The sequence below is a fragment of the Neophocaena asiaeorientalis genome, unplaced genomic scaffold (genome assembly GCF_003031525.2).
Source record: "Neophocaena asiaeorientalis asiaeorientalis breed wild unplaced genomic scaffold, Neophocaena_asiaeorientalis_V1.1 scaffold85, whole genome shotgun sequence".
Lineage (NCBI taxonomy): Eukaryota > Metazoa > Chordata > Mammalia > Artiodactyla > Phocoenidae > Neophocaena > Neophocaena asiaeorientalis.
Window position 1 is genome coordinate 3,701,893 of NW_020174301.1, and position 14,603 is coordinate 3,716,495.

At 44.6% G+C, this 14,603-nt stretch overlaps 1 protein-coding gene across 2 annotated transcripts in view; it reads left to right on the forward strand.

The window, feature by feature from the left end:
• The first annotated feature begins 422 nt into the window (after positions 1 to 422).
• Positions 423 to 14,603, forward strand: part of TCF7L2 (transcription factor 7 like 2) — a 189,026-nt gene continuing 174,845 nt past the window's right edge. For both annotated transcript variants that reach the window (XM_024756058.1, XM_024756059.1), the window contains exon 1: positions 423 to 485. The gene's annotated coding sequence lies outside the window, so the exon portion shown is untranslated. The remainder of the gene's footprint in view (positions 486 to 14,603) is intronic.

Genomic DNA, 14,603 nt, shown 5'->3' on the forward strand with positions numbered 1-14,603 from the left:
GCAGTCCTGTGGCTTCTCACATCCTTTCTCTCCCAGTCTCTCCCTCTTGCCTACGTGTCGCAGTTCTGATGATGTTTGCAGCATCCCGTTAATTTTTCTGCAGCATCTTGCTCAGCACACTGGCTTCCTTTATGTCTTAATGGGCGTCCGTCTTTCCTTCTCGTGTCATTGATCCTCGCTCCCAGCCCCCTCCACCCCCCTTTTGCTTATTGAATAGGTGCTTTTTTTTAAAAAAAAACTTTAGATTATTATGATCATCTTATTTATAGCAACAAATAAAAATACAGAGGTCTTGATTGAATGCCAAGGCTGCAGTTCAATCTAGGAAGGTTTGTCTGCTATTCATAAACTGCTTAAGATGTTTTCTTGTAGTTTGTGACATAAGCAGAACGCTTTGATTTGGTTTCTTTCTACAGCTCTATTTTCAGTCCGGGAGCACACATTACTCTGCGTACAAAACGATTGAACACCAGATTGCAATTCAGGTAGGACATGCAAGAGATCCCGAAGCTTGATTTGTCAATGTGTAGGTCTCTTGTGTCTCTTATTCTCCACCCCTCCCCCTGACCTAGGTGATGATGATGGTGGTGATGATGGCAGTGCGGTTGTGGTTGATTCTTCGGGGGAGGTTGGAAGCAAAGAAGAAACAAGAGCAGAAGAAATGCTGCTAAAATGATTTAAAGATAGGGAAAGAAGGAGAAGCCTGTGTGTTCTAGTTAAGGGCATCTCGATCAGGCATGATGGGCACACAGACCCCCTAGCTTGGCTACTGTTTTTTGCTTCAGGAGGGGTCTTACATTGGGAGTCACATGAGGTGACAGAATGTGAATGGGAAGAATTAAGGGGGGTGAGATAGCAGAGGAGGCTGTGTGACAGCCAGAGAGTTGTTTCCGGTGGATCAAAATCATGTTAAGTGGTGCTAAGAATATCACTTTTGACCTGATTGTTCTGAAATGTTGATTTCTCTAGGACTTGTTGATACACGACACTGGAAGTGCTGGGAGGGAAAGGCGACAGATCCCAGCTTTTGATGAGTGTCCTGTTTCCTGCTCACGTAGTACTTCCATTCTCTTAAATCCAAAGGCTAAACAAATCACGGACTAATATAGGCTCAGAGCTGAACTGATGCCAACAGAGTGCAGTCGTGGAGGGAGAGCAGACTAATACGATTTTCGTCTGTCTGCCTGGCCTGGCCAGGATGGATGGACCTCATGGTGTAACTAATGGTGCCGAAACTTCTTGAGTCCTCTGCTTCTGGGTTAACCCTTCAAGGGGAGGTTTTTGAAACCTGCTGTTGGGGCATTCAGGTCTGGCTCTGGGGTCTTCTCTCCTTGGAAGCGGGTGTCGCTTGGTTATATCATTTCCGTTCTTCCCTTGCTCACTTTCTTGTGGTTAGCCCTTGCGGATAACTTGTGTGTGTGTATGCGGTCCACAGCCATATTGCATCTTTGTAGCGGTGCTGTTTCAAATCTGCCTCTGTCTGGAGAAGACTTTCCAGTAGCCCTTTGTCCCAGGTACATTGTGAATTATTCCACCAGTGAAAAGTAGGACTCAGCAGACGTTGTTATTCGGTGGAGCCCCTAGTATTTTGTACTCATTTCGAGGTGACAGTAACTTATTTAAAAAATATTTTGATTCCTTCTGCAGTCGTGCTGCTGATCCGTGTGTGTATTTTAGGGGAAAGTACGACACTCGATAAGGCTCCTCCACCCCCACATTATTTCCAAGGCTGGTGGGTTTGTTTGTTTTTGTTTTATTTTTTGGCCGCGCTGCGCAGCATGTGGGATCTTAGTTCCTCAACCAGGGATCGAACCCGTGGCCCAGCCCCAGCATTGGAAGCATGGAGTCTTAACCACTGGATCCCCAGGAAAGTCCCCAAGGCTGGTGTTCCTGCTGGCACTCTCCCTGGGGGACCCTTCTTCCTTTTGATCGGCAGCACAGTGAACATTGCTCCCAGAAAAGGGTATAGACTCAGGGCTTGGTTGGAGAGCAAGCCCAAACCCTAACTCTTGATGAGTGGATGATGAACAGTGTCCTGAGGCCTGCCACATCTTGTGGGGGGGGGGGCGGGCTGGAAAATCCCGTTGCCTGGGGTATGGGAATTGTCAAGGTTGAATAGCATCACGATCCCTATCTTGGAGTGGAAAGGCTGGCTGGGGCCATGTCACTGGGAGACCAGCCGAGCCCAGAGTAGCTGTTTTGTGTCTTTACACCCGTTGCTGAAGCGTCCCTTGTTAGGCCGAGCAGTTCGTCTTTCTCCAAACCACCTGGCACAGTGCGGGCCGTGTGAAGCGCTTTCTCAGGAGGGAGATGGAGTAAGTTACAGAGCTCATTGTCTGGAGGACTGAAACCATTACTACTCGTCCATGAACAGGTAGTATTGTTCTCCTCTGCTTCTGTTTGCTAAGACATGATGCCCATGTGGGCAAACAGAGATATTTTATTAGAGACCCAGCACCACCATGCTTTGAGGATTCATTCTCCCCCAGTCTCTGCTAGACCAGGATGAGGTCAAAGCCACATGGCATCTAGCTGTAATTTTAGTTTGACCATCAAAGGATAAATGGCGAAACAAAACGAAACGAAAGAAGCAAAGGGGAAAAAAAGAGGAAACCTCAGACACAATAAATTGTTCCCAAGGCACACGGCAGCTCAGTAGCAACGTGAGGGTGAGAGGAGAGGGTGGCCCTGCTTTCGTGCAGAGTAGAGCGGATGTTTGCCCTCTGCCCCATTCTCCAGTTTAAGGCTTAGATGCAACGTGATTGTCAGGGCAGAATTTTCTTCCCTGGAAATTTAAAACTGTTTAACCTTAATAGGTACAGTATTTCAATCTGAGCTGAGCTGGTTGCTTTCCTAAGCTATATCCTGAAATAACCTAGAGTAGTATGACACCGTGCATCCCATGAGATTCCTCCCCCTTTCCCTTCCCTCCTGTAATCTCAGGACTTGGCCAGGTGCAACATTTATGTGAATGGCTTCTGAGTGATTCTCTAGACGTGTCTGTCATGTTCTTCTAAAAGGTTTGGACACAGTATCAATTGATGTGTTGGGATCTTCCTCACTTTTGACAATCTCCTTAACTCCTCTCAGTTTTGAAAAGACAAGAGCAACACAAAAGCCATATTTTCCCTAAATGGTTAACACAGTATAATTGGAATAAAAATTAAAAGGCTTTTTTTTGGTTTTTTACAGACATAGATATTTAACTCTATTGACTTGTAGAGAGTTTTATTGAGATATAAGTACAGCACAGTGCACAGATCCTCAGTGGTGAGATGGATGAACTTTTACTTTTGTGAACATCCATGAAACCATCCCCCAAATCAATATATAGAATGAGGTTGGAATGCTTTTTCTGTACAGGGCCAGATAATAAGTATTTTAGGCTTTGTAGGCCAAACAGTCTCAGTGGCAGCCTCTCAATTCTGCCATTGTGTGTGAAAGCAGCCCAAAATAATACCTACGGGAATAGGTATAGATGTAGCTGGGTCCCAATAAAACTTTATTCATAAAAACAGATAGTGGCTGAATTTGGCTCATAGGCTGTAGTTCGTGGGGCCCCGAAAAGGAGTATTACCAATTCCCCTGGGGTCTCACTTATTCAAAGCTTCCCGCGACTGCTGACCAAAATTCTCACCCTGGATTAGTTTCATCTATCACCATGGATTAGTTTTGCCTGTGTTTTAGCTTCTTAGCAATGGGATTGTGTAGCAAATAGACTGTCTCATGTCTGGCCCTACTTGGCCTATGTGTGTGTTTCACCCCTGTTATTGCCGGCAGCATGGTATGCTCCTTTTTATTGCCATGTACTGTATGCCACAGTGCAGGTGTCCTTTCTGTGCTTTTGGGTATTTGGATTGCTTCCAGTTTCCTGCTACTATGAGTATAAGGCCCTAGTAACATTCTCACCCAGATCTTTCGGAGGAATATGTGTGTTGGATTCTGTTCACACTCGGGAGTGGACTGGGAGAGTGATATGTGTGTTTAGCTTGCATGCCCTTTTGAGAGAGACTTGAACACTGGATTTCAAATGATATCTTTTGAAATGCACCAGCATAGTGGTTGTTGGGTGTGAGAGTGGCACACAGGAGGGGGAGCAGTAAAAAGATCGGGGTAGGGGGTTTCCCTGGTGGCGCAGTGGTTGAGAGTCCGCCTGCCGAGGCAGGGGACACGGGTTCGTGCCCCGGTCCGGGAAGATCCCACATGCCGCGGAGCGGCTGGGCCCGTGAGCCATGGCCGCTGAGCCTGCGCGTCCGGAGCCTGTGCTCCGCAACGGGAGAGGCCACAGCAGTGAGAGGCCCGCGTACCGCAAAAAAAAAAAAAGATCTGGGTGGGATCAGAAGCCAGCTTGCCCAAGCTCCAGTGCACGCCCCTTCACGCACGGCTTTGCTTTCTGGCCCCAGTGGGAGCTCCTCCCACTGGGGGCCTGTTTCTGGGAACTCCTCCCACTGTCTCCATTAACCCGGAAGAGATCCTGCAGGCTGAGCGCAGAGGTGGACTCGCTTTGCAGATACCTCCCAGGAGTGCCCTGCAGGTGATTGTGGATAAACGTTTCGGCACTGTCCCCACTACCTCCCTGAAGAGAGCTCTTCCCACACTCCTTCCAACCCCAAGAGTAGTGTTGGAATCAAGGTCAGGATCCACAGAAGATGTTTCCGTTGGTTTTCAGAAGGGCTACTTCACAACCAATTAAGCCTTTGTTTTAAGAGTATTTTGGCCAAAGGTTGATGTTTTAACACCAAGTCAGATGTGATTTAGGAAAAAAAAACTCCACACGCAGCAAAAACAAACTGTGTAGACCTTTCTTCGTTGTTTTTCTTTTCAGATGTGCAGTGGTTTGTGTGTGTGCGTGCAAAGACAACTAGGAGAGGATCCAGAAGAAATGGACCATTTTATTTGTTTACACAGCTGAGCGGTGGAGATTTTGTAGTGGGTGTTGCTTTCCCTTTCATCCTCAAGGCTGCAAGCTTCCATCTGAGTTCTCCCAGCCCATACCATTCTGCTTGGTCTTAGAACTCATCTGCCATGATTCACTACGGCCTGAGGACCTTCCTCCAGGGCCTGGGTGCTTTGTGGAGCCAGCGAGAGAAGGATACAATTTGGAGAGTGTCCTGTCCCCTCTTGGTCCTTTATTCTTGAATGTGAACTTGGCACTCAGTCTTGTCCGTGTTATAACATTGTTAAGATTCCTGAGGTGCTATGGCTCAGGGTCCATCTCTTTGCCCCAGTAGATCCTTGGTGTTCGTGATAAAAATGTCCAGAGAATTGTACCAGCAGGTTTGAGCAGGATGTTTGAGGGTGCCTGGCTTTTCCCTAGTTGATGTTTCCGATGGTCGTCTCTTGAGTTCTAGGCCCTCCCTTGCTCCACAAGTTCCCTGGCCTTTCAGGTTTTGTGAGGGTTTGCGATATCCATTGAGGAGCAGATCTGGGCTAAGAGGGAGAACTCGCAGAAGCCAGTTCTTCATACGGTTCTTTAGTCCCATCACCAGCTTGGCTGTGAGATTTCATGTCCACTCTCCACAAAGAATGCAGTGTGTGTGTGTGTGTGTGTGTGTGTGTGTGTGTGTGTGTATGTGAGAGACAGACAGACACAGATGTCATTTCACTAGAGTAGTTTGACAAAGCCTCTGGGTGCCAGTTAACGTATTCAAAAGGTTCATTCACTTGCTATAGTGGCGCATTTTAGCCTAATTGTCTAATTGAAGTCCATACCTCAGAATGCTTGTTCATTCATTCAAAAACATTTATTGTGTATCTAGTGTGTGCCAGGCCCCTGGGGAGTTCATCAGTGAGCAAAACGTATCAAGGAAGCTTCAGTTTGGGTGATGTTTTGGATGTTGATTTATAAGCACCCCACCCCCCTTGGTCTGACTCAGTAGGTTTTGGATACAGTCCGGGAGTTCGCATTTTTTTTTTTTTTTTTTGGAGTTCGCATTTTTAATCAGGGTTCTGATTTTTGCCTCCTGAAGTTTTGGAATTGTTGCCCCAGCGGCTTCTGAAATCAGTCAATGATCACTTATCAGCTGCTCAGTCATTTTCGCTTGCTGAGTAAAAACTAAGGGCTGGCCAGGTCATTAAGGGGGATAACTTTTTCTCATTTTGAGTGAGAAACTAGACTGCCCTTAGGTTCTGATGAGCTTTTGAGGCCTTTCCTTCTCCCTGGTTATGGGAGGAGAGCCAGATACTTTTGTAAGGCTCAAGAAGAGGGATTTCTTTGTTTATGGAAGAGTGGCTTGGGCAGTGATGTGCTTGGTCTTAGGGGTCAGAGGCGATAACAACAGCTGATAGTAGTAGCAGCTTCTGCGCATTGCATTCTCCCAACGCATTGGGTCTGGTGTTAAGTGCTGTATGTGAGTTCTTCACTGATTCTTCATCACAACACAGAAGGAAACCCAAATCGCGTAGCTCCTCTTACCACCATTATCCCCATTTTGTGAACCAGGAAATGGAGACTCAAATACGCAAGATATTTTGCGCACGGTCAAGGAATTAGGATTCAAAACTGGGCTGGAGAGAGCCTGTACTACACAGCTTCATGCTGACTACTGTCTGCTCAGAATATAAGCTCAGCAGGGTCTGGGGGTTCCTCAAGCAAGGGCGACTAACCAGCTCTCTGGGGTCTATACAAAAGAACCACCTGGGAGCCGCTCAAAAATACAGAATCCTGGGTTTTAACCCCTTGGAGATCCTCATTCATCAGGACTAGGTCTGTGTTTCGCAGGTTTGAGCAAGCATCACCTAGAAAGTACCTGGTGGGCTTGTTGAGATGCACATCTGTGGCCCCACCAGAGTTTCAGCTGTAACAAATATTCTGGTGATACTGACGCCGCTTCTGTGGCGACAGCACAGCACCTTCGAACCGGTGGGCAAGGGCAATATTTCCCAACTCTGGCTGCACATTACAATCCCCAGGGGAGCGTTAAAGACAATGCACCGGCCTAGGGGGATGCTGGGATCTGAACCCCGTCCCACTCTGGAAGATTCTGATGCATGTAGCTTCATGAGAACAACTGCTGTAAAATCTTTTGTCCGTTGGCTTATTTTAGCTTGACTCTTTCCCTGGGGGAGAAGAGACTGGTTGCATTCGGAGTTCTAAAGGATGTCTGTTCAGTGGTAGGAGTCTCTCTTTTGAGAGCATTTCTTTAACAGGTAATCTCAGTGATGGCCACCGTCCCCTGAGTTAGTACCAGTGTGAGAAGGTGGGACTCTGCTGTCATATGCAGGGGGCTGTGGGACCCTGAGGCTGAGGGTCCTGGCAGTCTAAGTGCTGTTCAGACTTCCCCGTGCTGTGAAAATGCAGATGTCGGATCAGTAGTTCCAGGCTGGGGCCTGAGATCCCGCGTTTCTGACGCACTCCCCAAGGGGTGCTGATGGGCCCCAGAACACCCTTGGAGTGGAGCAAAGGTAGAGTCCGTTTTGAAAGGCAAGGAAACTGAGGAGCAAGAGGCGAATTGGTTTGTCTGAGGTCCCACCACTTGGTGGAAACGGGGCTGAGACAAGAAAGCCAGGAGTCCAGTTTGGCTTAACGTCCATCTCTCAAGGAGAAGTTATCCTCCTGTCCAAGCCAATAGCAGTTGCATTGCATTGGCCAGGTAAAATAAAACAATCTCATTTTCACTTAGTGGTTTTTAACTTCTGTCTATTCTAATTGTATCATTGTATTTGTATAAGTTGAGATATTTGTATCTTTTCATTCTCCACCATATTAAGGTACTTGGGACCCAGCCTGCATGGCCTGTAAGAGGGCTGGTGAGGATGCAGAGAAGTTCTGGTTGTCTTTGACTAGAACAACCGGAAAGAATGGAAACAACTGTTCTATATCAGCCATCTGGGTCCCCCATATGGACCACAGCCAGTAGGTGTAGAGGTCTGGTCTGTGGCAGTCAGCTGGTTGTATTTTCTTAGTAACTTCATTTTATTTTATTTTTTATTTATTTATTTTTTGCAGCTATTTATTAAAATTTTTATTTTATATTGGAGCATAGTTGATTAACAATGTGTTAGTTTCAGGTGCACAGAAAAGTGATTCAGTTGTACATATAGATGTATCTATTCTTCTTCAAATTCTTTTCCCATTTAAGTTACTACAGAATATTGAGCAGCCTTCCCTGTGTTGTACAGTAGGTCCTTGTTGGTCATCTGTTTTAAATGTAGCAGTGTGTACATGTCAGTCCCAAACTCCCGAGCAGTTTGTGGGATCTTAGTTCCCCGACCAGGGATCGAACCTGGGCTCTGGCAGTGAAAGCACCGAATCCTAACCACCGGACTGCCAGGGAATTCCCAGTAACTTCATTTTATAAGTTGCACTTTATAATAGTTTTTTTTTTTTTTTTATAAAGTCCCTGAGAATCATGGGGCCTTTTAGCTAAGCACAGACATCTCTAAGTGGGTTATGGCTGACCTTTGCAGGCTTATCAAACTTAGCACTTAATTTGTTTCTGCAGTTGGGTTTGGTTGCACGGTATCACATCCTGGTCAAACAGATAAGTGGTTGCAATTTGTTTTTGAACAGTTTACCTCGGAATTGCAGCATACTCTTCAGTGAAACAGAAGCGGCGGTTGACCATTCTTCCCAAGGGTTCCACCAAAACCCCTGGGTGGTCGGCAGTTTGTTTAATATTTTAATGAGTAATGCATTGAGATTTAAAAAATACCAGAGTAGGCACAGGTACTATATATTTCTTTATCTGTGGCATGTTATAAAAAGAAACATTAGAATCAAATATTTGTGGACTCTTTGAAGCATCTTCACAAACCCCTAGTCTTTTGAGGTACCAGCTGGAAAGACTTGGTTCCACCAGCTTCTATAACGATTGAGGCCTGGACTGGAAATTTGCATGTCTTTCCGGGCTGGATGAGATAAGACGGCTTAGTGCGGGCTTCTCCACCTCAGCACTATTGACACTTGGGGCTGATGATTCTTTGTGCACAGGAGACTGTCCTGTGCATGGCAGGATGTTTGTTTAGCTCCAGCCCTGGCCTCTCCCCTCTCCATGCTACTAGCACCTAACAAAAATGTGGCAGCCCAAAACGTCTCTAGATCTTGCCAGATGTCCCCCGGGGGCCCAGACTGCCCCTGGTTGAGAACCACGGGCTTAGTTTTTCAGCTTCAAGTGGGCACCCTGCCACTGAAGCCCTAGGAGCATTACCTTTGCATTTTAAAGGGATAGGTACAAGAGGAGGTGGGCGGTTCAGCACATATGCTTCTGGAGTTAGATAACCTGGGTTCAGGTCCAGTTTCTGCCAGTGTCTACCTACTAATTAGGTAAATTAGTTACCTGGTTTGTGAAATGGGGGATGATGCTAGTTTCCAGAGGGTTGTTGGGAGATGAAATGAGATCAGGTCTGTGATGAGGTGGGTAGGGCAGTGGCACACTGCTTGACAAGTACAGGCAGCTGTTTTTAACCACTGGGAACTATGTGAAGTACTCATTTGTAGATTTCAGATCAGCCTTATTCCGTCATGCATTGTATATTTTTTATTTCCTGTCAAGAACACCACACATGATAAATTTGATGACATGGACTATCTTTGCTGAGTAGCAAAGATTTATGACTCCTGTTGGTTGCTGTTTGCACTTCTCTTATGTCACTTGAAAATCCTGCCTAGTCCTTGTAACATTTGACTAGAATGTAAGCTCTTCTGAGGTGTGTCTTACTCATCTTTGTATCCTTAGAGCACTGTATAGGAATGCCTGGGACATAGTACGTATACAGCAGGGGTGTGAATGTGTTGAAGTACTGTATACTGTGGGCAGAAAGGGAACAGAGGACATAAGTTTGCATTTTTTTCATAATAACCTCTTTCATAACATGAGAGGCCAATAAGTATATTTTTCTGGTACTCAACCAAATAATTTGAGATAGGCCTTCAGTCCCCGTGTAAACTTAATATTCTTTCCCAGGTATCTCATATTTTGATTTCAGCTCTCCTTCAGTGCGTGAATTTGTACCCTGTCTTAATGACTATGGCACTGCCCAAACAACGCATAACCATAGTTGGACTGGTTTATGTAATTATCTTCTAATTTTCAAGATGCTTGGAGGTTAGTTGGTTTTTAAAAGAAATATTAGCTTTTTTTTTTCTTTAAATGACAAGTAGTGTTACCCATTGGATTATAACATTTTCTCAGACTTTGACAATTGTCATTAATTCCTGCAGCGGACTAACCAAAAAAAAAAAAAAAAAAATTAAGCACTTTCCTACTTGTAGATGGATGAGCCTTCACAAGCAAATTCATTCCTTTCTATTCCCAAACTTGTGCCTCCTTGAATTTTGAGGTTGAGATGAAGCTCTAGAGTAAAAAAACGTTGGTTGACAGTCAGAAACTGTCCAAGGCTTGAAAATGGATGTGTGTGTGGTCGTAGCCCATCCTGGGGCGGTGGTGGGGGACTAGAGGATTCTTTTTGCCAGAGCTTTGGCGAGGCTGCCCCATAGGGAAGATAGTCTTGTGTCAATAGTTTTTAAGTTGATTCAGTAAGCATAGTTGCTGATTGAAATTGAAGAATTGTGAAGACAATTCATCTTGAGGAACACAGAGCAGGGAGTATGAGCCGGGCTGCTGGGAGCAGACATTGACATACGGGCCGTCATCAAACTAATTGTTGTTTGAATTACCTGTTATGATCCGATGACAAATCTGCCTTGCTCCTGCCACTGGAGCAGAAAATGTAGCTTGAATTGGCGTGATGTTAGCAAGTGTAAACTGTACTTCAACAAGATGGATAAACCCAATTATGGGGCAGACCTGTAGAGAGAAAATCCATTTAAATCTCGTAATGTTAAGCAGAGCTGTGTTTAATTCATTTGGACCAATTTGGGAATGATGTATGAGTGTTGGTGAACATTAGTCAACGGGGGGACCACTTGGAGGAAGGGGATGCATTGATGCTGCTAGCCACTTGGGGAGGCATCTGGGGTGTCGTCTCAGCAGCCTGCACTAATGGCGGGGAAAGGCAGAAATGACAAAACGATGTACTGACCGCCGTCAGGAGAGCAGCATTGTGTAAATGAACCAATAAGGAAAACATATGAAGCAGAAACGAGAGGAGGTGTTTTTCCTAAATGCTGCTGACGGTCCAAAATATATAGGAAACTTGAGGTTCTTCTTCTGTGTTTCTAGCTCCCCAATATCCTTGTGGGTTTTTCCAAGCCTTGTAGTAGGAAGCCTAGGAAATGCTCTTTCTATTTCCTTAATGATGATTTAAGAGAGAGAGAGAGAGAGAGAGGGGAAAGGGACAGCTAAGTTTAAATTGATAATCTTGGGGCATTTGATTCTCTACGGGAAAGCAGTCAAGAAGGCACTGTTATTCTGAAATACATATATTATGCATATTTGGAAGAGAGTTTGGAAGGTCTTATCTATTTAAAGTTTTCTATTTTTCTTTAATAGCTTTTGAGGGGTGACCCAGCTTTGTATGTATTCAATAGTATGTGCTCATTATATACTGATGAGGTGAATGGCAACATTGAACTTTAGAGAAGTAACTTTCGGAGCTAAATACTGGTGTTTACACGACTCAGACTCGTTAGGATCTATATGGACCTTGTATTCTAGATTCATCCAGTAGTTTGCATTCCTGGGAATTTTATGATTTTCATCTAAAAATTTCTGGTTTTACTCCCCCCACCCCCTATTTCTATAGTGTTGGTTTGGTCCAGGATGGTCTTAGAAGACTCTAGTTTCCTTTTGTTTTGGGAGGAGCTGGTAAAGCCTGCCATTGAGTTGTTACTGTTTGGTTTTGCTCTTTTGGTTTTGGGGTTTTCTTGTTTCTTTTCTTTTGTGGAGTGGACTGGACTTGGACTCCAGGCTTGTTCAAAGGAGCATTTGAAAGACTGGAGTGAGTAAGGAGCTTGGCAGTGGACCACCAAGAAATTCATGGTTGTACAGTCTTGCCCCCAGCCCAAAAATCTAACCATTGGGAGTGCTGGTGTAAATGAAGGTTAAAGTCCTAGGAGCTTTTTTCTCTAATTGGGGTACAGTTCATTGTATGGGGTGGTGGTATACATTAAGTGTTCATTCCAGGCAAATCTGTTCGCCCAGAGGCAAATTTATTAGAATTTTACTTTCTGACTTTCTCCAACTCAGTTGAAGAAAGAATCCAGGGATGATAATAAAAAGTTAAGATTTTACAATTATGGCTCAATACTGAATTCTGAGAATCTGAATATTCTAGACTAGTTTAGCAGTAGAATTTAGGCAGAACACTTTGAGATAATTTAAACTACCATCTCCACCAAAACCCACCAGCACATCGAAGCCCTCAAGTTGACCCGGCCGTTGGTAGACCTCCCAATCATTTCAGAACAAGTAATGCAACTAAATGAATTTGGAAGAAACATTGAGATGTGTTTCCAAATCTGAAGGAAGAACTTTGCACTGAAAGAGGGAGCATCCCTTGTGTCCCATGGGCTTTACTGGGGCTCTGTCTGGTTTGGCTCGAAAGTGCTTTCAAGATTTATACTCCTGGGGGTGGGGTATAGACAATGTGCACTGGGCAGGCAGTGAGTAAGGGGGTTTTTGGAAAACAGACTCTTAGGGAAAAGAAAACATCTACTTTCTGGGTAGAATGGCCTATTCGTGGTAGGGGTAAGTCTTTTCAGGGTTCAGGAGGGGTGCTTTCTTGATTAACTTGTCCCTTTCTGGTCTTGGAACAGGGCTGAAATCTGGCAGTCATGTGTGCAAAGAGGCATTTTTGTCCTTTTGATTAGATCCTCAGATATAAATATATAGTAGAAGACCTAGGAATACTTAAAATATGATACAAAAATGAAATAGTGAGATAATATCAACTCGAGCTTAAAATAAGTTATTTTCTGTAGAATTAAACAATAATTAGCTTCCTTATGGTATCAAGTTCTAGATAAGGGATTAGTTGATGTATGGAATCTATAAGACAATTCAGAAGATGTTTCAGGAATCAGAAAGTTCTGAATTTGGTTCTTATCCTTAAAACCAAAAGCAAACCTCTCTTCTTTCCTCCTCCTGGTCTTCAGGTGCTTAGTTAGGGCTGAAGAAGCCAAGAATTTTCCTGTTAATTAAAAAAAAAAAACCTCACTGACCCAACGTAGGCAGGCATTTTTTTTGTGAAAGAGAACTTAAAGGAAGGTTGAAAAATGTCCCCAAGCTCAAAAGGAGGTGTTTCCCAAGCCACCACCGTGCTTTGTGTACCCGATTTTGTTTTGTGTTGTCTTAAAAAACTTGTCACTTGTCACATTTTCACAATGGTGAGTGAAAGCAGTTGACAAATGTCACAGAAGACCTGATGTGTGAAGCCATTTCTGTCTGAAGAATTGGCACTCAGGGCCTTAATTCTGGAGGAAAAGGCTTCAGTCACGTGGTAGACCCTCTTTCCTTGGAAGAGGGGAACCCCTGCCTCAAAAAAAAAAGGGCAACAACAACAACAAAAAAACAAAAAACAACTATGTTTTGCTCTGGTGGCTTTTCAGTTGGGTTACATTTGCCAGTTTATCTTCATGAGAAGATAAGTCTGAATATACTTATCATTTCCCCACGAGCACACTCCTCCTGCCATGATTTTGTCATTTTGGGAGAGTGTAGGGAAAGCACCAAGTTCGTTGCTGTTGTTGTAGACCGGATTGGATGCCCCTGCCTCCACAACTGTGTATTTCTTTTTTTTTTTTTAAATAATAATAATAATAAGTTGAGAGTTGTTTGGTGTTTTTTTCCTCTGGCCTTATTGGAATTTTTGGCCAAAACGCTTCTCTCCAGGCCCCTGGTTTTGCAAAGCAGTTAAAGGAGCCCGACAGTGACTTGCACATGTCGGGAGCGGATGAGCTGACGTGTAGAAAATACACACACACAAAACCACATGCCCCATGCAAAGCAGATACGGTTTTGATTTCGACCTCCGTGGTTCTGCTATCGTTGCTTTTTCCGTGAGAGTGGATCTTTATCTTTCGGCCGACTTCTGGTTCCGTTCATGGTTTGTGGTTTCCAGTTGCCATCACAGCTCGTGAACTTGGCCGCTTGGGAACCAAAGGGACCAGGGCTCCTGGCCCGTGAGAGTCTGAGGAGAGAGAGCCCCAGGCTGGCCTTCCCAAGGAATATTGAGATTGGAGATCTGCGCCTGGGCCCGGGTTCCCTGGCAAGTGGCCGCAGAGCCATTGTCCCCGTCCTGGATCCTTTGCTGTCACACGCTCCCCACCTGGGGTTTCTTCTCTCTCTTTCTGTGTTAGTTATGTAATGTCTCTAAGGACTATTTTGGAAACATCTAGACCAACTTGTGATTGATCTTCCTGTTCTCTGTATTTCCCGTGATTCCCTTGCTTTCCTCTCATCCTCTTTGGCAGGAAATATTTTTTTCCTCATTAACGAGTTTCCAGGTCAAAATTTCCCATAACGTATGAACTTTTCTTTATCCCAGTATTTGATTTCCATCACTTTTTTTTTTTTTTTTTGTTTTGTTTTTACGTAAAGCTGAAAACTTTAAATTGGGCAAATGGCTTAATGGCTCTGTGCCTCCGTTTTCTCATCTGTGGAAAATGGGTTTCATAAGAGGACTTGCCTCCTGTGTGGGTCTTTGTGAGATCCTGTGAGAGGGTTTAGCCCAGTGCCTGGTCCATGAGAAAGGTTTAATGG